The sequence below is a fragment of the Balaenoptera ricei genome, chromosome 8, assembly GCF_028023285.1.
Source record: "Balaenoptera ricei isolate mBalRic1 chromosome 8, mBalRic1.hap2, whole genome shotgun sequence".
In the NCBI taxonomy this organism is placed as follows: domain Eukaryota; kingdom Metazoa; phylum Chordata; class Mammalia; order Artiodactyla; family Balaenopteridae; genus Balaenoptera; species Balaenoptera ricei.
Genome location: NC_082646.1, coordinates 16,433,040 through 16,456,810, shown reverse-complemented (window position 1 = coordinate 16,456,810; position 23,771 = coordinate 16,433,040).

Genomic DNA, 23,771 nt, shown 5'->3' with positions numbered 1-23,771 from the left:
ATTTGAAACACTGAAAATAAAAGAGAAACAAACACAAATGGCAGAGAAAATTGGAAACAACTAAAAGAAAACCATATTTCCCCCCAAACAAATAAAATAATCTGATTACATGTTTTAAAAGAAAAAAAGAAATCAAGGAAATCAAAGGATCATATATATATATTTTTTTAATTTTAGAATTTTATTTTATTTATTTTTTCATACAGCAGGTTCTTATTAGCTATCCATTTTATACACATCAGTGTATACATGTCAATCCCAATCTCCCAATTCATCACACCACCCCACCCAAACCCCGAGCCGCTTTCCCCCCTTGGTGTCCATATGATTGTTCTCTACATCTGTGTCTCTATTTCTGCCCTGCAAACCGGTTCATCTGTACCATTTTTCTAGGTTCCACATACATGCATTAATATACGATATTTGTTTTTCTCTTTCTGACTTACTTCACTCTGTATGACAGTCTCTAGATCCATCCACCTCTCAACAAATGACTCAATTTCGTTCCTTTTTATGGCTGAGTAATATTCCATTGTATATATGTACCACATCTTCTTTATCCATTTGTCTGTCGATGGGCATTTAGGATATTTCCATGACCTGGCTATTGTAAATAATGTTGCAATGAACATTGGGGTGCATGTGTCTTTTTGAAATACGGTTTTCTGTGGGTATATGCCCAGTAGTGGGATTGCTAGATCATATGGTAATTCTATTTTTAGTTTTTTAAGGAACCTCCATACTGTTCTCCATAGTGGCTGTATCAATTTACATTCCCACGAACAGTGCAAGAGGGTTCCCTTTTCTCCACACCCTCTCCAGCATTTGTTGTTTGTAGATTTTCTGGTGGTGCCCATTCTAACTGGTGTGAGGTGATACCTCATTGTAGTTTTGATTTGCATTTCTCTAATAATTAGTGATGTTGAGCATCTTTTCATGTGCTTCTTGGCCATCTGTATGTCTTCTTTGGAGAAATGTCTATTTAGGTCTTCTGCCCATTTTTGGATTGGGTTGTTTGTTTCTTTAATATTGAGCTGCATGAGCTGTTTATATATTTTGGAGATGAATCCATTGTCCGTTGATTCGTTTGCAAATATTTTCTCCCATTCTGAGGGCTGTCTTTTCGTCTTGTTTATGGTTTCCTTTGCTGTGCAAAAGCTTTTAAGTTTCATTAGGTCCCAATTGTTTATTTTTGTTTTTATTTCCATTACTCTAGGAGGTGGATCAAAAAAGATCTTGCTGTGATTTATGTCAAAGAGTGTTCTTCCTATGTTTTCCTCTAAGAGTTTTATAGTGCCCAGTCTTACATTTAGGTCTCTAATCCATTTTGAGTTTATTTTTGTGTATGGTGTTAGGGAGTATTCTAATTTCATTCTTTTACATGTAGTTGCCCGGTTTTCCCAGCACCACTTATTGAAGAGACTGTCTTTTCTCCATTGTATATCTTTGCCTCCTTTGTCATAGATTAGTTGACCATAGGTGCGTGGGTTTATCTCTGGGCTTTCTATCTTGTTCCATTGATCTATGTTTCTGTTTTTGTGCCAGCACCATACTGTCTTGATTACTGTAGCTTTGTAGTATAGTCTGAAGTCAGGGATTCTGATTCCTCCAGCTCCATTTTTTTCCCTCAAGACTGCTTTGGCTATTCGGGGTCTTTTGTGTCTCCATACAAATTTTAAGATTATTTGTTCTAGTTCAGTAAAAAATGCCATTGGTAATTTGATAGGGATTGCATTGAATCTGTAAATTGCTTTGGGTAGTATAGTCATTTTCACAATGTTGATTCTTCCAATCCAAGAACATGGTATATCTCTCCATCTGTTGGTATCATCTTTAATTTCTTTCATCAGTGTCTTATAGTTTTCTGCATACAGGTCTTTTGTCTCCCTAGGTAGGTATATTCCTAGGTATTTTACTCTTTTTGTTGCATTGGTAAATGGGAGTGCTTCCTTAATTTCTCTTTCAGATTTTTCATCATTAGTGCATAGGAATGAAAGAGATTTCTGTGCATTAATTTTGTATCCTGCAACTTTACCAGATTCATTGATTAGCTCTAGTAGTTTTCTGGCGGCATCTTTAGGATTCTCTATGTAGAGTATCATGTCATCTGCAAACAGTGATAGTTTTCTTCTTCTTTTCCGATTTGTATTCCTTTTATTTCTTTCTCTTTTCTGATTGCTGTGGCTAGGACTTCCAAAACTATGTTGAATAATACTGGCGAGAGTGGATGTGCTTGTCTTGTTCCTGATCTTAGAGGAAATGTTTTCAGTTTTTCACCATTGAGAATGATGTTTGCTGTGGCTTTGTTGTATATGGCCTTTATTATGTTGAGGCAGGTTCCCTCTGTGTCCACTTTCTGGAGAGTTTTTTATCATAAATGGGTGTTGAATTTTGTCAAAAGGTTTTTCTGCATCTATTGAGATGATCATATGGTTTTTATTCTTCAGTTTGTTAATATGGTGTATCACAATGATTGATTTGTGTATATTGAAGAATCCTTGCATCCCTGGGATAAATCCCACTTGATCATGGTGTATGCTCCTTTTAATGTGTTGTTGGATTCTGTTTGCTAGTATTTTGTTGAGGATTTTTGCATCTATATTCATCAGTGATATTGGTCTGTAATTTTCTCTTTTTGTAGTATCTTTGTCTGGTTTTGGTATCAGGGTGATGGTGGCCTCATAGAATGAGTTTGGGAGTGTTCCTTCCTCTGCAATTTTTTGGAAGAGTTTGGGAAGGATGGGTGTTAGCTCTTCACTAAAAGTTTGACAGAATTCACCTGTGAAGCCATTGGGTCCTGGATTTTTTTTGTTGGAAGATTTTTAATCACAGTTTCAATTTCATTACTTGTGATTGGTCTGTTCATATTTTCTATTTCTTCCTGGTTCAGGCTTGGAAGGTTATACCTTTCTAAGAATTTGTCCATTTCTTCCAGGTTGTCCATTTTATTGACATAGAGATGCTTGTAGTAGTCTCTTAGGATGGTTTGTATTTCTGCGGTGTCTGTTGTAACTTCTCATTTTTCATTTCTAACTTTATTGATTTGAGTCCTCTCCCTCTGTTTCTTGATGAGTCTGGCTAATGGTTTATCAATTTTGTTTACCTTCTCAAAGAACCAGCTTTTAGTTTTATTGATCTTTGCTATTGTTTTCTTTGTTTCTATTTCATTTATTTCCACTCTGATCTTTATGATTTCTTTCCTTATGCTAACTTTGGGTTTTGTTTGTTCTTCTTTCTCTCGTTCCTTTTGGTGTAAGGTTTAGATTGTTTATTTGAGATTTTTCTTGTTTCTTGAGGTAGGCTTGTGTTGTTATAAACTTCCCTCTTAGAACTGCATTTGCTGCATCCCATAGGTTTTGCATCATCATGTTTCAGTTGTCATTTGTCTCTAGGTGTTTTTTGATTTCCTCTTTGATTTCTTCAGTGATCTCTTGGTTATTTAGTAATGTATTGTTTAGCCTCCATGTGTTTGTGTTTTTTACATTTTTTCCCTGTAATTGATTTCTAATCTCATAGGGCTGTGGTCAGAAAAGATGCTTGATATGATTTCATTTTTCTTAAATTTACTGAGGCTTGATTTGTGACCCAAGATGTGATCTATCCTGGAGAATGTTGTGTGTGCACTTGAGAAGAAAGTGTAATCTGCAGTTTTTGGATCAAATGTTCTATAAATATCAATTAAATCTATCTGGTCTATTGTGTCATTTAAAGCTTGTGTTTCTTTATTCATTTTCTGTTTGGATGATGTAAGTGAAGTGTTAAAGTCCCCCACTATTATTGTGTACTGTCAACTTCCTCTTTTATAGCTGTTAACAGTTGCCTTATGTATTGAGGTGCTCCTATGTTGGGTGCATATAAATTTATAATTGTTATATCTTCTTCTTGGATTGATCCCTTGATCATTATGTAGCGACCTTCCTTGTCTCTTGTAACATTCTTTGTTTTAAAGTCTATTTTATCTGATATAAGCATTGCTACCCCAGCTTTCTTCTGATTTTCATTTGCATGGTATATCTTTTTCCATCCCCTCACTTTTAGTCTGTATGTGTCCCTAGGTCTGAAGTGGGTCTCTTGTAGACAGCATATATATGGGTCTTGTTTTTGTATCCATTCAGTGAGCCTGTGTCTTTTGGTTGGAGCATTTAATCCATTCATGTTTAAGGTAATTATCCATATGTATGTTCCTATTACCATTTTCTTAATTATTGTGGGTGTGTTTTTGTAGGTCCTTTTCTTCTCTTGTTTTTCCCACCTAGAGAATTTCCTTTAGCATTTTTTGTAGAACTGGTTTGCTGTTGAGAAATTCTTTTAGCTTTTGCTTGTCTGTAAAGCTTTTGATATCTCCATTGAGTCTGAATGAGATCTTTGCCAGGTAGAGTAATATTGGTTGTAGGTTCTTCCCTTTCCTCACTTTAAATATATCATGCCACTCCCTTCTGGCTTGTAGAGTTTCTGCTGAGAAATCAGCTGTTAACCTTATGGGAGTTCCCTTGTAGGTTATTTGTCGTTTTTCCCTTGTTGCTTTCAATAATTTTTCTTTGTCTTTAATTTTTGTCAACTTGATTACTATGTGTCTCGGCGTGTTTCTCCTTGGGTTTATCCTGCCTGGGGCTCTCTGCGCTTCCTGGACTTGGGTGGCAATTTCCTTTCCCATGTTAGGGAAATTTTCAACTATTATCTCTTCAAATATTTCCTCAGGTCCTTTCTCTCTCTCTTTTCCTTCTGGAACCCCTATGATGGGAATGTTGTTGAGTTTAATGTTGTCCCAGAGGTCTCTTAGGCTGTCTTCATTTCTTTTCATTCTTTTTTCTTTAATCTGTTCCACGGCAGTGAATTCCACCATTCTGTCTTTCAGGTCACTTATCCGTTCTTCTGCCTCAGTTATTCTGCTATTGATTCCTTCTAGTGTAGTTTTCATTTCAGATATTGTATTGTTCATCTCTGTTTGTTTGTTTTTTAATTCTTCTAGGTCTTTGTTAAACATTTCTTGCATCCTCTCGATCTTTGCCTCCATTCTTTTTCCGAGGCCCTGGATCATCTTCACTATTATTATTCTGAATTCTTTTTCTGAAAGGTTGCCTATCTATCTCCACTTCATTTAGTTGTTTTTCTGGGGTTTTATCTTGTTTCTTCATCTGGTACATAGCCCTCTGCCTTTTCATCTTGTCTATCTTTCTGTGAATGTGGTTTTTGTTCCACAGGCTGCAGGATTTTAGTTCTTCTTGCTTCTGCTCTCTGCTCTCTGGTGGATGAGGCTATCTAAGAGGCTTGTGCAAGTTTCCTGATGGGAGGGACTGGTGGCAGTTAGAGCTGGGTGTTGCTCTGGTGGGCAGAGCTCAGTAAAACTTTAATCCTCTTGTCCGTTGATGGGTGGGGCTGGTTTCCCTCCCTGTTGGTTGTTTGGTCTGAGGTGACCTATCACTGGAGCCTGACCGGCTCTTTGGTGGGACTAATGGCAGACTCTGGGAGGGCTCACACCAAGGAGTACTTCCGAGAACTTCTTTTGTCAGTGTCCTTGTCCTCACAGTGAGCCACAGCCACCCCCTGCCTCTGCAGGAGACCCTCCAACACTAGCAGGTAGGTCTGTTTCAGTCTCCTATGGGGTCACCGCTCCTTCCCCTGCGTCCCGATGCGCACACTACTTTGCACGTGCCCTCCAAGGGTGGAGTCTCTGTTTCCCCCAGTCCTGTCGAAGTCCTGCAGTCAAATCCCACTAGCCTTCAATATCTGATTCTCTAGGAATTCCTCCTCCCATTGCCAGATCCCAGGTTGGGAAGCCTGACGTGGGGCTCAGAACCTTCACTCCAGTGGGTGGGCTTCTGTGATATAAGTGTTCTCCAGTTTGTGAGTCACCCACCCAGCAGTTATGGGATTTGCTTTTACTGTGATTGCGCCCCTCCTACCATCTCACTGTGGCCTCTCCTTTGTCTTTGGATGGGGGGTATCTTTTTTGGTGAATTCCAGTGTCTTCCTGTCGATGATTGTTCAGCAGTTAGTTGTGATTCCTGTGCTCTCACAAGAAGGAGTGAGCGCACGTCCTTCTACTCTGCCATCTTCTAGGATTCCATATATTTTTTTAACGACATAAAGTTACATCTCTTTAGACCTATGTGAGAGGTGAAATTGTACCATATTAAATTCTATTTCCTTTTTTATATTTCTTTTTCCCTTGGTTTCTAAAGTTTGCCAACTGTTTAAGCTACATTAAGGGCAGAAAAGAGGGGAGGTCAGACCCCTTCTTGAGTGGTGTCTTCAGATAACCAGAGACTTTCAGAAGAGAGGTTTCCATGGTGGAGGGGGTAGCTGTGGGCTGGAAGGAGTCTCTCTCTGACTTACCCATCACTCCTCTCAAGCACCCCTCCCCCACTATAACATTTCTCACTCTACACATATTTGTCTACTTAAGGATTTTCAGTCATAATATAGTCTCTGAAAAAGCAGGGACAATATTTGTTTCACCCATCACTGTACAACAGACCTAGAATAGTCCAAAGTTATTACAGTGGCCTCTAAGGCCCTACCAATTTGGCCACCCCATCCCCCATCACCTCTCTGACCCCTTGCTTCTACTTCACTGCCCCTTGCTTACCCTTGCTCTGCTTCAGGCTTTGATTGTCTTCTGAATATTGCAGGCGTGCTGCTGCCTCAGGGTCTCTGGACTTGCTGTTCCATCTGCTTTCATGCACTTCCCTCTCGCAGGTATCTCCAGGGTTGGCTGCCTCACTTCCTACTGGGCTTGTATCAAATGTTACTCTTTCCACAAGGCCATTTCTGACCACCCATTTAAAATTGGTACCGGCATACTCCCTATCCCACTGACTAAATTAATTATTCTCTAAGGCTCTTATCCACAGTAATGCTATGTATTTTACTCGTTGGTTTCTCTTCTCATTTCTAGAATGCGGGTTTTTGGAGAGCAGGGATTTTTGTCTGCTTTCTTCACTGTCCTACCCTTGATGCCCAGAACCGTGCCTGGCACATAGTAGATGTTGAATAAATGTCTGTTGAGTGAGTGCATGAATTCTTCTGAGAATTAGAGCAGGCTCCAGGCCTCTTTTCTGTGTCTGTCTATTTTTCCGGGGCTTAGGGAACTCGATATACAAGACTTACCATGGAAGACCAGAGCTGGCCTATTTATTCTTCCTCACTTTGGCTTCCTTGCATTTCTTACTAAACCACACAAATAGGCTTTATGTTTAAGAAGTGCCTTCCCTCCCAGCATCACTTAGTAGAGAAAAATATTTATTTGGGTTTGAGGTTGGCAATACATCAAAATCCAATAATCATACCCTAGTGCAAATGCACTGGAGGGTGTGAGATACAAAATGTAATAATATGTAATCTGCACATCAGGATCACAAAGGCGAATCTACAATTTCACTTTATTTATTTTCTTAAAATGTGACAATCCCACATGTACTTGAAACGATGCAGGTTGGGACAAACAGAAACGTGGGAGATTTATGAGCTGTATCAGCCTGGTCTTAGGGATTCCTCCCTGGTCCGTGCTTGGAAGATAGGGCTGAGCAATTTCACCTTTTACTGCAGCAATATCTCGTCTGCATTCGGGAGAAAGACCTCCAACCTGTGAACATATTAGCAGGCCTGTCTCTTTACCCGTGTGTGCATTTCCCACAGTGTGTGCCTCCTGGGTCTTGGGGGCCTGTTTACTGGTGTGAGCTGTTTGGAGGCTCAGTTGTGTAGCCTGTATGGGAGAGAGTCTCAGCGTGGGCTGGACTTGTGCAAAGTGGAGGGTGGGAGACAGTCTGGAGATTTTAAAAAGCAGTAGTTTTTTTTTTTTTTTTTCCTGAACATGGAACAGAAGCCTGCTCGGATGAAATAACACAAAACAATTTCGAAGACCTGTGAGCTGTGGTCCCGTGGCCAGGGTTGGACATACCTGGATCTACCTAAGCTGTCCAAGGGGGTCTCCAGCCCACAAGGGAAACTTCACCTACCTCTCCCCACTCTCCTTGATCACTCCCTCTCCCAAGGGTTCTGCTCTTTCTTCTCACTGCTCTGAGTTTGCTGTCCCCTGCCGAGTGACTTTATGTTAAAGACAACAATAACCATTGTTTATTGGAAGGCTGATATTTGGCAGAAATGAACCACCCTGCAAGGCAGGTGTGCAGTCTCGGATTTGTCTAGGAGGAACCTACAACTCTAAGAGGTTAAATGACTAAGAAAGTCGGTGTTAAACCTAAGATTTGAGTCCAGGCCTGTGTGGTTTGCTTCTGTTTCACTGTTTTAGGGTCATCAGACCTTCATCAGTACTGTCTTTAGCCCTACGCTACCAGGGCCCTGGCTCTGGGCTCCATGCTTAGAGGGGCCCAGCACTGGCTTTTCTCCTGTCCTGTTGTGTCCCCATCTTTGGCACCCACAGGACATGACCCCTGGATCTCACACCCCTTCTTCAAGACCAGGTTCCGGGTCCTCAAGGCAAGGAATGGAGCTTAGACATGTGGTCTGCGGTATTCACACCCATGCATGCAGGGCCTCTTGTCGCATAGGGCAGAACGAAGTGTGGGAAGGGAAGATGGGCAGCCCCAGACAGGCTGCTTCCCTACGACCCTTGCTGCAGGGCCCACAGATGTCAGGTTTGCCATTTTCATCATCATGATGTCCTGAGTGTGTACAGCCTCTGCGCCATTTTCATTGCATCCATCCATCCTTTGATATTCATTCCAGCTCCATGAGACTGGAGGAATCTGAGGATGAGGGAGAATTCACAGGTAGCAACTACCCCCAGACCTGTCCTCTGATCCCCTCTATGCCCTGAGCTCTCTGTCCCATGCCTGCCCTGGCCTGTCATGTTCTTTGTGGCCCCTCCTCTTTTCTAGCATCCTCCTTGCACAAACCATGAAATCAGCCTGTATCTCAGGGACAAGCTCTTTGAAGCTTGCCCCTACTAACCACCTCCAGTTTGGCTAAACTGACATATCCCCAAGGACATGGAGACCTCAGGGAGTCTTCCTTCACAAGCTGGCTGTGGATTGTCTATGATCTGCTGGTCAGATCACAGGGAAAGTTAGAAGCTGAGGGAAAAGCTATCTGCAGTAACTAAACACCAAGCATCTTTTCATGGCTGTCTTCTCTCTGGCCATCCCCTACTGGGTCCACAGTGGCCTGGGTTCTCATGAAGCTATAGCACCTGGTTACAAGGAGATCCTCTGAATCCCAGAGAAGTCTCCTCTTGGAATGAGAGAGATTGTTCAGTGTGTGGGGAGTGGAGCCTACAATCCAGGGTTTCCCCAGGGTGCCAGCCTCCCTACCTCTCTACCTGCACCTCCTACCAACTCCCCAGTTAAACTCAGCCCCAGATCTACTGGCTTCTTCCTAGACAAATCCACTTACTTGGTCTCCCTCAGAATCTGTGTCTTGCTTGTACCATTTTCCTTGCTAAGAATATTCATTCCCCTTTCTCTCATTTTGTGTGAGTTTTGCCCATTTTTCGAAGCCCTCGGCAGTTGGAAGTCATGCCGTTTGAGATGTGGTTGAAGAAACTATAGCTGTTTAGTCAAGAAAAGGAAGAATTCAGAAGAAATGTGTGAAAGCCGATGTGAAAGATGAGAAGGACCGTCTTGTGGAAAAAAGGACAGATCTAGTACTTGTGACCTCAGGAGGCAAATCAGAGCCACCAGGGTACCAGTTCAAGCTCAGTGTGAGAGAGAACCTCCTGGCAGTGAGAGAAACCCAAACATGGATCAGACTGCCTTGGACAGTATCAAGCCTCTGGTCAGATACTGACTATGTTCCCCAGGGGTTCGTTCCCTGGGGCTGATGAAGATGAAATTTAAGATGAAATGTAGGGTTGGTCTACATGACTCCCAAGGCCATTTTAACCCTGAGATCCAGAGTTTTCTAGTGTCACCTCCTCTGGAAGTTCTTCTTTATCTACTGCTACCTTCACAGAGAGTTATTTCTCTGGACCACTTAGAACCGAAACCTCAAACTTTAGTTCTAATTATTAGTTACCTAGTCTACTACTAGTTACCCTATGTAGGTTGAAAACTCCTTGAAGTTAGGGACCTTTTTCTGAGATAATCACTCTTCCAGAATATAGTAGGGGAGCTCAATACATGTGTCTCTTTAAGATAACTTTTTCTGATGATAAAATATACTTCTGCTTATTAAAAAGAGTTCAAAAACTGCAAAGTATGTGGAATAATATAAAAATGGTCCATTATCCCATCATCCAGAAATAACTTCATGCATTTCCTTCCAGTCTTCAATATGTATTTATTTTTTGAAATGATGAGAACAAACTTGCAGGGGAATTTCATATTTTTCAAACTCAAAAGCAAGTGGTAACCAAAAAGCTCAGTCAGCCTTCTGGGATGGTGCAGTTTGGTCCAGCACTTCCTGCTGTTGGTGTCTCCTGGGAAGCAGAGGAAGGGAGGGACTCTCAAATCACTGTGAGCTACTGGCTATTCCAGGTGAAGTGCCCAAGAGTCCCAAGGAAGGTGTCTTTTTTTTGCAGACTGTGTTTGCCTTCCAACCCTAAGATGTTCCTTATGGTCAAATGTGCTCTCCTTCTCTGCAGTTACCAGGGGGTCTCCGCAGGGAGGATTAGCCTGGCTGGAGATGTGTGTGTGTGTGTGTGTGTGTGTGTGTGTGTGTGTGTTTTCCTTTCTCCCTAACTCACTGAGAGCTTGGCAAGGCCAGGAGAGAGGCAGCTGATTATTTTTAGCCCCTTGTTCCTCAGAATGGATTGTGCATAACAAAAGAATGCTAATGCTCAGTGTCTTTATGAAAGCACTGGAGTTCATCAGCTTTGCAAAGAAGTGAAATTAAATCAAGATTTAATTGGGATATGCATGTTTTATTCATGCTACTAACCACAGGAGAAGCCAGCAAGCTGAAGGTAAAAAAGAGGGGAAAAAGTCTTTTGAAAAGTTGTTTCTCTCTGATTAAATAGAGATAGTTTCCAACTTCAAAGGCAGCAGGCCTTTAATGTATTTTAAATACTCAACTATGCTTGGCCTGGCCAGTTCTGTTGCTGGTAGGTGACAGCAACCCAGGCGTGCCCTACTCCTGCCTTCATGTCCTGGCCTCCAAAGCATGTATGTGGCTCCTGGTCCTACCGTCTGTGCTTCAGTATGAGCCCTAGAAACAGCTGTCCCAGGACTCTGGGGAGAGGTGGGCACAGCTCAGGGGATCTAGAGTTATCCCTCAGCATATGAGTAGCTCCTACTGCCCACATCTGAAGAACAAATAATACTGAGGAATAAGACTTTTCTCCTTCATCAGAGACTTCTCCCCTGGAAGGAGACATGTTGAGTATCAAGCTATGTTAGGTACAAAGATAAGGCAGTCCCAGCCTGAGTCTCTTGCACCTAACAATATAGAACAAGAGATTAAAGAAAGACCCAGATAATATAGGAAAAAGAGAGAGAAAGGCAAAGTTTGCTGGAAAGGTTTCAGAAGCTCTGACAGATCAAAGGAAAGAGCAATCCAGTAGGAAGACCAAAGAGAGCTTTATGGTTGAGATGAGATTTGAGCTAAGTTAGAAGAATGTCCACAATTTCTGTGTGTACAATGGGGAGCAAGTGTTCCAAGCAGTGAAACTCTGAGTCAAGTTGCTGGAGATGGAAAGCTTGAAAGATGTTTCAGGGAAGACAAAGAGTCTGATTGGCTATGGTTTGTGGTGCATATGGTGTAGCAGCAGGAGAGTCTGGCAATATAGGTTGGGACAAGACCCTGGAGAGCCTTAAACTCAGGCTGAGCAGTTTATAAAATGAGAGGATTAGCTAAAGTTTAGGCAAAAATAGCCCTTCATATTCATAAATTCAGAGGTCCATAGAATTGGAAAAGATTTTCAGAATTATCTGGCCCCAAGGTTTCTATGGCTAACCACCTCCTGTGACCATAGCAGACATCATTCATCCATCTTGGCACTCTTTTCTTCTGAGGTTAGAAGGAAGCTTACAGTCTTTTTGAACAAAGCAAATTAGTAGCCACTGCTAGATTCTGGCTATCTGAATTCCTTTCCTGACACTCTTGAATATACCATATCTCAAAAATATCTGCATGAAGTGTGTGGGACTGGTGCTCCCAGCTTTCCATAATAGTGGGCTAGGTTATTTGGTTCTAATTACCCATTGAGAAAAAACTACAAGTCCTCTTAGAAGTATCAAATAGATAACAAGATAGTAAGGAATTACTGGGAAAATTAATTAAGGGAAAACGTGAACAGTAAAGGCAACACAAAAGACATTTTTGCCTTAAGAGCATTGGCCAATTTGGGGAATTTTGAACTTTGTTTTGAAGTCCTTATTTAAAAAAGGGGGAAAAATGAAAATCCAAGATCTGTACAAGATTTGAAGTCTAATATGTGATACATTCCACAACAAGCTGGTGTAAATGTAAACCAGAAGGAATCCAGCCTGCCTACGGTTTTGCAATCTTGTTTCACATCTTCTACATGGTCCAAGGAGCCTTAGGGCATAAACTTGGCATAGGGTGGTCCTATACTGATATATCTATGGCACTTGAAAGAAGAAATGAAATTTTTCTCCAAAGGAAAGCACTTGCATCCTTGGCCTCAAATATTACAAATAATTATTTTAAATATAATGGATATCATAAAATCAAAGATAACCAAGTCACAAAGAACAAAATAAGCATGGAAAAGCAGAAACAAACAAAGCAATAGAAATATATCAACAAGGAATTTAGTATCAAAATGACCAGAGAGAAGTTATAAAACAATTATGTTTACCCTGGGTTGCAGCTTGGATTCTCAGGGACTCAGACTCTGAGATGGATATTAGAGTTTAGAAAGCTTATTGGGGGCCAACACCTGTGGGAGAAGAAAAGAAAGCAGGATTGGGCAGAGGAAGAAGTCAGACTGAGATGCAGTCTCAACAGGCCTCAGCCAACACGAGAGGAAGCTCTGAAGCTAGGATGGCACTTCAGAAATATCCTGAATTGGAGGGAGAGATTTACGTTGTTAAATTCCCATTACAACCAATCCTTAGATATGACTCACCCCTAGGAAGAACCTCTTTTCAACTAAGGTAAGGAACCTCTTTTCCACCAAGGCAAGATCCAAAGAGGTTGTCAGACAACAACATTCCCATCAGCTGAGTAAAGGAATCTCTTATTCCTGAAAGGGAAGTGGGCAGTGCAGCATAGCATCCATAATGCTCTGTTTGAGGAAATAAAAAGAAGTGTAAATATATATGTATGAGAAGGAAGCTATAAAGATTGTCAGAGTAGATTTTTTTTAAAAAAAATAGAGCTTCTGAAAATGAAAAATCCAACTATTAAAATTAGAAATCCAAAGATGAGTTTAATTGCAGATCAAACACAGCTGAAGAAAGAATTAGTAAACTGGAAGATATGCCAGAAGAAAGTAGCATATGTATGACATGAAGAGACAGAAAGCTAGAAGATGAAGAGTAGTCAAGTGATACACCAGATAGAGTGAGGAGGTCTAACATACATTTAATCAGAATACCAGGAGAGGAGAGAGAAAATAGGGCAGAAGCAATATTTGAAGAGATAGTGGCTAAGAATTTTCAGGACCAATGAGTGTCATAAATCCATAAAATCAAGAAGCCTTATAAATGTAGAAAACACGCAAACACATCATAGAACAACATAGACAAAGAGAAAATCTTAATAGAAGATTTAAAGAAATACAGGTTGTTTTCAAATGAATGAGAGGTTAATTGCTGACTTCCCAACAATAATAAAGGAAACTAGATGGCAAAGGAAGAATGTCTTAAGTATGTTGACAAAATTGATAGCTAATGAATAATTCTACACTTAGTGGAAATATCTTTTAATAATGAGCACAAAATAAAGACATTTTAGGTAAACTAAACAGAGTTGTTATCAACAAACCCTCAGTAAAATAAATTCTAAATGATGTATTTCAGGCAGAAAAAAAAAATGATTCCAGATGGAAGATGTGAAATGTAGAAAGGAATCAAGAGAAAGGAAGGTTGTAAATAAGTGGGTACTCCACATGAACATTGAATATACAAAAGAATAAAATCTTGAAGCTTAATTTTAAAAATATAGAATTAATGGAGTTAAAGTGTTATAAGATCTTTGGGTTATGTGTTATGAAGATTAAGATATTCACATTTGGCTTTGATAACTTAAGCATACATCTTATATATTTTAGAATATATTGGTCATGATTCAGCACAGAAAAAGAAACAAAGTATTTCAAGCAGGGAAAAAATAAATATAAGGAATTAGTAGTTTTTAAAAAAATCATTGGAAAGATTGGAGAAGCAAAATCAGAAAGGCAGTGAAATGCAGTGTCCAACTGCTGCAAAAATTCATGTTTTCCACAACCCATACATCAGCCATCACCACTGTCAAAGAAGGAAAGGTCATTCCTTCATTCCTGCTCTCCAGGTTATATATGAGTATATTCATTGGCAGAACTTACATTGCACTTCAAAATCCAGTGTTAAAGAGTTTGAGAAATTTCGTTTCAGGTTTCCAGCTCCTGGGATATAGAGACAAGCACAGAAGAAGATGGTAATGAAAGATGATTACCACTAAACATTATCCAATAGCAAAACAATAAAAATAGTGTATAATATCCAAAGAAGTAGCTTTGCTACTATGTTTTATTCTAGAATTGTCATAGTTTTCAGGTTTACATTAATGTATATAATCTATTTTAAGTTTTTTTGTATATTGATTGGAATTCATTTTTTTGCACATGGATATCCTTTTGTCGAAAAGACTATATTTCTCCCATGGAACTGCCTTTGCCCTTTGTCAAAAATCAGTGTGTGTGTGTGTGTGTGTGTGTGTGTAATTTTTAGATTACAGATTCTCCATTCTGTTCCATTGATCTGTCAGTCTATCTGATGCCAACATCACACTATCTTAATTACTGTACCTTTATATTGAATCTAAAAACAGGTAGTGTTAACTCTCTACTTTGCACTTCTTTTTAAAATTTGTTTTAGCTATTCTACAACCTTTACATTTCAATGTAACTTTTAGAGTCAGCTTGTATATATCTACCAAAAAGAAGCCTTATGGCATCTTAAATAGAGATTGTCTTGAATCTATTTGAGGACAATTGACATTTTAACAATACTGAGCCTTTGAAACTATAAACAAGGTATATCTATTCATTTATTTAGGTCTTCTTTTATTTCTCTTGACAATTTTTTTGTAGTTTTTAGTGACAGGTTTTGTATATATTCTTCCAGTTTTACACCTAATTATTTCATATTTTGACGCTATCATCTTTTAAAAATATTTTAATTTCTAATTGTTCATTGGTAGTATATAGAAATACAGTTGAATTTTGTATTTGATCTTGCAATCTGCAATCTTGCTAAACTCATGTATTAGTCTCAGTAACTTTTTTTTAATAGGTTGCATCCCATTTTCTAGATAGACAATCATATTGTATGTGAATCATATGTGTATGTATGTTAAGACAGTTCTACTTCTTCCTTACCAATCTGGATGCCTTTTATTTCTTTTTCTTGCCTTATTGCACTGGCTAGAAACTCCAACATAATGAATAAAAGTAGTGAGCCTGGATATCCTTGTCTTGTTCTTGATCTTAAGGGGGAAAAATTCAGCCTGTCATCATTGTGATATTGACTAGAGGTTTTTATAGATTCCCTTCATATGATTGAAGAAGTTATTTTCCAATTATGTTTGCTAAAAGTTTTTTTTTTTAATCAAAAATGGATGTTGAATTTTGTCAAATGCTTTTTCTTCATCTGTTGAGAAAATTATGTGGTTATTCTCTTTCAGTTTGTTAATACAGTGAATTTGATTCATTTTAAATGTTAAATCAACTTTAACATTGATTCATGGGATAATTCATGGAATAAACCTTATTTGGTCAAGATATACTATTGTTGATTTGGTTTTTTAAAATGTTGTTTATAATCATGGCATCTATGTTTATGAGGAATATTGTTCTGTAGTTTTCTTGTACTGTTTTTGTCTGGATTTGTTGTCATGGTACTGCTGACTTTAGGATGAGTTGGTAAGTATTCCCTCCTGTTCAATCTTTGGAAGAGTTTGAACAGAATCATTCTAATGTCTTCCTTCAGTGTTTGGAAGAATTTACAAATGAAGCCATTTGGGCCTGGAGTTTTCTTTGTTGGAAGGTTTTTATTTACAAATTTAATATCTTTAACAGATACAGGGCTATTCAGGCTATTTCTTCTTGAATGAGCTTTGATAGTTTGTGATTTTCAAGGAGTTTTATATTATACTTAATTTATTAAATGTATTATCATAAAATTGTTCATAATAGTTCCCTATTACCCTTTTAATATCTACAGAATCTGTAGTGACATCCCTTTTCATATCTGATATTGGCAACTTGTGTCTTCTCTCTTTATTTTTCTCCGTGATCAGTTTGGTTAGAGGTTTATCAATTTTGTCATTATTAAACAATATTTATTGCTTATTATTACATTATATATATACATATATTTATTAAAAAATAAGCTGCTGAATTTATTGATTTTTAAAAATATTTCTATTTCATTGATTTCTACTGTGATCTGATCTTTATTATTTCCTTTCTTCTACTTATTTTAGGTTTTATTTGATTTTTTTCAGTTCTTTAAGGTGGAAGCTGAGTTTATGTGTTTGAGATCATTTTTTTCTAAAATGGATATTTAGTGGTATAAGTTTGTCTCTAAGTACTACTTTAATAATCCCACAAATTTTGGTACATTGTGTTTTCATTCAAAGTGTTTTTGATTTTGTCTTTTGGTTTCTTCCTTGACTCATAGGTTATTTAGAAGTATGCTATTTAGTTTCCTAATTTTCAGGAAATTTCCCAATATTTTTGTGGTTTTGATTTCTATTTACTTCCATTTTGGTTAGAGAATGTACTTTACATGACTTGAATCTCTTTAAATTTATTTAGATTCATTTTAGGGGCCTGAATTTGGTCTACCTTGATAAATGTTCCATGTGCATTTAGAAATAATATGTATTCCACAGTTGTTGTATGGAATATCCTATGGATATCAGTTAGGTCAAGTTGTTTGATAGTGTGTTTAAGTCTTCTATATCATTGCTGATTTCCTGTTACTTGTTTTTATCAAGTATTAAAAGAGGAAAAATCTCTAAGAGAAATCTCCAACTATACCTGTGGATTTGTCTATTTCTTTCCTTAGGTCTATCAATTTTTATTTCATGTATTTTAAAACTCTATTATTAGATGCATAAATGTTTAGAATTGTTATATGCTATTGATAGATTTATCCCTTCATCATTATGACATAAAGTTCTTTATTTATTGTTCTATTGTAATATTCTTTGCTATGAATCTAATTGTCTGACACTAATATAAGCACTCCAGCCTTATTTTATCTTTTATTTTTTTTGGCCATGCCACACGGCAGCTTGCAGGATCTTGGTTCCACAACCAGGGATTGAAACCAGGCCCTCATCAGTGAGAGCATGGAGTACTAACCACTGGACTGCCAGGGAATTCCCAGTAGTTTTTTTTTTTTATATGGATTCCATTTTAATATTTATGATTAGCTTTATAATATTGTATAATTTATATTACAAAACACATTTGCTGGATGCCTATGCTTTCTTTCTTTTTTTTCACACACACACACACACACACACACACACACACACTGTATTTTATTTTTACAAGAGATAAATAAACTGACACCAAGCATTATAAATGGATGACCACAACAAAAGCAACAATGATTGCAATTACCAAACACGAAACACACTCATACTATGTCATAATACTGACATTCAGTCCAGTAATCCTCCACTGTAACAGCTCCTTTACTTTGCAGTGAAGACTGATTTGTATATTTTTTGCCTCTGAGTCCTTGTGGGATTTATTTTTTTTTTAATTCAAACAGAAAGTCACAAAAATTATAATCATCCTCATCAGTTCACTTAGTCCCATGTAATTCATTTTTTTTTCATCTTGATCTTTTGTTAGCAGTTTTTTGTTTTTTGTTATTTTTTTCACTCCAGCCTTCTTTTAACTAGTGTTAGTATAGTATGTCCTTTTCTATCATTTTATTTTTTACAATATTTACTATCCATTCATGATGAAAAGAAAACACTTAGCAAAGTAGGAATGGAGAGAAACCTCTTTCTTTTGATAAAACTTATCTACCAAAACCTATAGCAAACATCATACTTAATGGTAAAGCTCTGGATGCTTTCCTTTTGAAAGCAAGAACAGGAAAAGGAATTTCATTACCCCCACTTCTATCAATTCAATATTGTACTAGAGGTTTTGACCAACACAAAAAAAACCTTCCTTCTCCCTTTACCACCCCCCAAAAAATGACTGAAAAGGAAAAAAAAGTCATCACTTAAAAATGATATAACTGTGCACAAAGAAAATCCAAAAAGAGTCCATAGATAAATTTTTAAATGTAATAAGAGAATTTTAACAAGTTTGCTGGATATAAAATAAATATAAAAAATATTCGTTAGAATATTTGCACCACCATATATCAAGACTTACTATAAAAGATAACTAGGTTGGTGTTGCATTGGTGCAGTGATAGTAAAATAGAGCAATGCCATAGAATAGCAAGCCAAGCAATAGACTCTTGATACAGTGCAGAGGTAAGCCCTGCAGAGAATTAGATAAAAGACAGACTTTTCAAAAATGGTGCCAAGAAAATTGGATATCCATATGGAAGAAAAAGAAATTAGATATCTGCCTCACATCATACACTAAAATCAATTTCAGATGGATTAAAGACCAGATTGTGAAGTCAAAATTATATTGCTTTCTGGAATTTCAGGTCCAGAACAAGATACTATAGATTGACTTTTCCCTGCCCCTCTCTCTAAATATAACTAAATACCAAGAAATTATTAAACAGAGAGTGATTAAAGGACTCTGAAAGCTGGAAAGAAAAAGACAGACTGGCTAGAGACCTCAGGACTTGAGGAATAACAATGTGGTGAGTTCCCTCCTTTTGTTGTTGTTGTTGTTTTTCTTTGTTTGTTTTATATCTCTCATATATCCTTGAACTAGGCACTGGAGAGGCCTATGACCCAGAACAACTGACAGGCATAGATAAAGACAAAAAAAAAAAAGAAAAAAAAAAACAACAGAAAAAGGCCTCTCTCTCCTGCCAAAGGACCAAGAAAAGGGAAGTCCAACAGAAATCTAGTGAGGAATCTCAGTCCCTGCTCCATCACTAGAAAACCAGCAATGGCAGCAATGAAAACACAGCCACCTCAGCCCTGCTCCACATCCAGGACCCTGGTGAGTGGTCTATTCTGCTTACAGCAGCAGCAGAAAATCCCCAGGCCATCTTGCCCCTGCTCCATGAGCCATGCTCAGTGGGTGATCTAATTCATAGGTAGCAGTGAAGCCCTAGGCTGTCTAAGCTGCCACTGCACAACTGGGGCACTGGTGGGTTATCCCATCCATCAACATTGGCAACAGCAATGAAGACCCATGTCTCCCTTCTTTCCACCTAGAGGCATAGGGAGACCCAGGCTAAGGGATTTTTTTCCTTCTTCTCTACCAAAGGTCTCTCAGTAACAGGTGGCCTAAGGAAGTACTTTCTGGCGCTACAGATAATGCTAGCAGGCATTGAACAAGTGTCCCAACAGCACTAGAAGAACAAAGCAGGCCGAAATAATATTACAAGAACTCAGAAAACTAAATTTTCATTAGAACTAAAGTCACAAAAATAAGGCAGAACCTATATGCTAAACTTTAAAAAGGCAACTTTCTGCTAAAATAGGTTTAGATGAGATCAAAAGTCCCTTAACTAAATGACCAAAATGTCCAGGATACAATAAAAAATCATTCTTCATACTAAGAACAGGAGAACCACAACTTGAAAATGAAATGACAATCAGCAGACACTAATCCTGAGATGTTGAATTATTTGACAAGAATTTTAAAGCAACTCTGACAAAAATGCCCCCATAATCAATTATAAATTCTCTTGAAACAAAGAAAAATATAGAAAATCTCAGTAAAGAAATAGAAGTTATAAAAAAGAACCAAACAAAAATAAACTCAAAAATACAATAACTTAAATGAAAAACTTGCTGAATGGAATCAATAGCAGAGTGGATATGACAGAGCACTGAATCCATGAACTTGAAGTCAAATCAATAGAATTTATTCAGTCTGAACAATAAAGAGAAAATAGACTAAAGAAAAAAACAGTCTCAAGGATTTATACAACAAACATCTAACATTTATATCATTGGAGTCCCAGAAGAAATAATAGCTGAAGACTTTCCAAATTGGTGTGAAACGTAAAACAACTATACCCCAATAAAACAAACAAACAAACAAACAAAAAAACCCTACAGATCCATGAAGCTGAGTGAATCCCAAATAGGATAAAGCAAAAGAAATATACACCAAGAAATATAACAAACTTCTAAAAACTAATAGTGAAGGAAAAAAATCTTAAAAACCACCAGAGATAGAGGACACATTATCTATTAAAAACCACCAATTTGAATGACAAAGGATGTCTTATCTGAAACCATGTGGTAGACAGAAATGGCATAACATTTTTCAGTCCTTAAGAAGTGGCAACCCTGAATCTGGTGAAACAGACAACAAGGTTTTTTTTTTTTTTTTTTTTTTTGCTTTGTTTTGTTTGTAGACATAGACAGGCTTATTTTATTTTATTTTAAATTAATTTTTATAGGAGTATAGTTGATTAACAATGTTGTGTTAGGTTCTGCTGTACAGCAAAGTGAATCAGTTATACATATACTTATATCCATTCTTTTTTAGATTCTTTTCCCATATAAGTCATTACAGAGTACTGAGTTCCCTGTGCTATACAGTAGGTGCTTATTAGTTTTCTGTTTTATAGTCATATGTATATATCAATCCCAATCTCCCAATTTATCCCCCCTCACCCGCTCTTCCCCCTTGGTAACCATAAATTTGTTTTCTACATCTGTGACTCTATTTCTTTTTTGTAAATAAGGTTATTTTTAAATTTATGAAAGGAGAAAAGCTCTATAATAGCCAAAACAATTTTGAAAAGGAAGAATTAAGTGGGGGAAATCATTTTTCCCAATGTTAAATCTTACTATATGGCTAGGGTATACAATAAATGTGATACTAGTGGAGGGATAGACATATAGATCAATGCCATACAACAGAGAACTCAGAAATAGATCCAAACAAATATATCCAACACATTTTTGACAAAAGAGCAAAAACAACTAATGGAAAACAGATAACCTTTTCACTAAGTGGTACTAGAGCTATCCATAAGCATAAAATGGGTCTTGATTGTAAACCACACATCTTATGTACAAATACCAAGTCAAAATGGATCATGGGTCAAATTTTAGGAAAAAAGCATAAGAGAAAACCTTTGGGTTCCAAGGCTAGGCAAAGAATTCTTAGACTTGACACCAAAACACAATCCATAAAAGAAAAAATAATAAATTGGACTTCATCAAAATTAAAAAATTTTCTCTGCAAAAGATCGTTTTAAGTGGACAAAAAGGCAAATCAGACTGGAAGAAAATGTTTGTAAACCACATGTCTAACAAAGAATTTGTATCTAGACTGCATAACGAACTATCAAAACTCAATATTAAAAAAACAAACAGTCCAATTATAAAATGGGCAGAAGACATGCATAGACGTTTTATCAAAAAGCATATGCAGATGACAAATAAGCACATGATGTCCAGCTTAGTTAACTATTAAGAAATGCAAATTAAAACTACAGTGAGATAGCACCACACACCTATCAGAATAGTTAATGTAAAAAATAGTGATAACACCAAATACTGGCAAAGATGTGGGAAAACTGGTTCACCCATATATTGCTAGTTGGAATGTAAAATGGTACAACCACTCTGGAAAATAATTTGGTATTTCTTTTAAAATTAAAAATGCACCCAACAGTCGCACTATTTGGCATTTATTCCAGAGAACTGAAAACTTATATTCACACAGAAGCTTGTACAAAAATATTTATAGCAGCTTTATTTGTAATTGTCCCAAACTAGAAACTAACCAATGTCTTTCACTAGATGAAAGGTTAAATAGGCTGTGGTACATTTACATCCTTGGTTACTACTCAGCAGTAAAAAGGAATAAACTTGATACTGCAACAACTTGGATGAACCTCAAGGAAATTATGCTGAGTTAAAAAAGTCATGGTCAAAAAGATACATGCTGCATGATTCCATTTATACAGCAGCATAATTACAGAGATGGAGAACAGATTAGTGTTTGCCCACAGGTAAGGACAGACAGAGAGGAGATAGCTATAGGGGTATAGCATGAAGGGAATCTTGTGATGATGATACCATTATGCATACTGACTGTGGTGGTGATTCTATGAAGCTACATATGTAATAAAATTGCATAGAGTGATACAAATACACACCAATGTATGTATAAGTGCATATATATGAGTGCATGTATAACTGGTGAAATCTGTATATGCTCTGTAGGTTGCAATGATGTCAATTTCCTGGTCATGATACTTTACTCCAGTTCTACAAGATGTTAACATGGGGGGAGGCTGGGTGAAGGATGAATGTATGGAGATTCCCCATACATTTTTCTAGCACCTCTTGTGCCTCTACAATTATTTCAAAATAAAAAAGATTTTTAAAAATTATATTGTTTTTAGATGATAAAATAAAATAACCTCCTGACCTCAAAGTAGGGAAGAATTTCTTAAACGAGATACAAAATGTACTAGATATAAAAGACATTGCCTCAGTCTTCAATCTTAAACTCCTTGTAGCATTTACTGTTATTATTTACCCTGAAATCTCATTCTGATTATTTTCTATCTTGGCTTCTATGGCACTTAAACTTATTTAAATTTTCCTTTTATCTCTCAAACTTCTTTATTTACTTGTTAAACAAGTACTGAGCACCTGTTATGTTCCAGGAACTCTTTTAGGTGTGGGATATTATAGTGAACAAAACAGATTTTTCAAATAGATAACGTCCCTATCCTGATGGGGCTTACAGTTTAGTGCTAGCTGGTGGTTGAGAAGGCAAAAGAATGTATACATAAATAAGTAAAATATAGTAGTATGCCAATTGGTGATAAGTGTTACAAAAAAACAATAAATCATAGAAGGGGAATAAGAATGCTGGGGAGAGATAAAGTGTTCAGTTTTGAATAGGACGATTAAGGAGGTCCTCATGGAGGAGTCTTTTGAGCAGGGAATTAAAGGAGGTGAAAAATGTGCTGTGAGGTTATCTGGAGGGAGAGTGTCAGAAAGGAGGGATGAGCAAGGAGGGTGTATGCTTGGCCTGCTCAAGGACAGGCAAGGGGGCCAAGGTGTCCAGAGCAGAGTGAAGGAAAAAGTAACAGGAGATGAGGTTGGAGTGGTCATCACACCAGATCCCAATGGCCCTGTGGGCTAATGTAAGGCCTTTGCTTTTACTCCACATCAGTGGTCTTAAAGCGTGGTCCCGAACCAGCAGCATCAGCACCCCCTGGGAAAGTGTTAGAAATGCTCAACATTGCTAATTAGTAGAGAAATGCAAATCAAAACTACAATGAGGTATCACGTCACACCAGTCAGAATGGCCATCATCAAAAAGTCTACAAATAAGAAATGCTGGGCTTCCCTGGTGGCACAGTGGTTGAGAATCTGCCTGCCAATGCAGGTGACACAGGTTCGAGCCCTGGTCTGGGAAGATTCCCACATGCCACGGAGCAGCTAGGCCCGTGAGCCACAACTACTGAGCCTGCGCATCTGGAGCCTGTGCTCTGCAACAAGAGAGGCCGCGACAGTGAGAGGCCCGCGCACCGTGATGAAGAGTGGCCCCC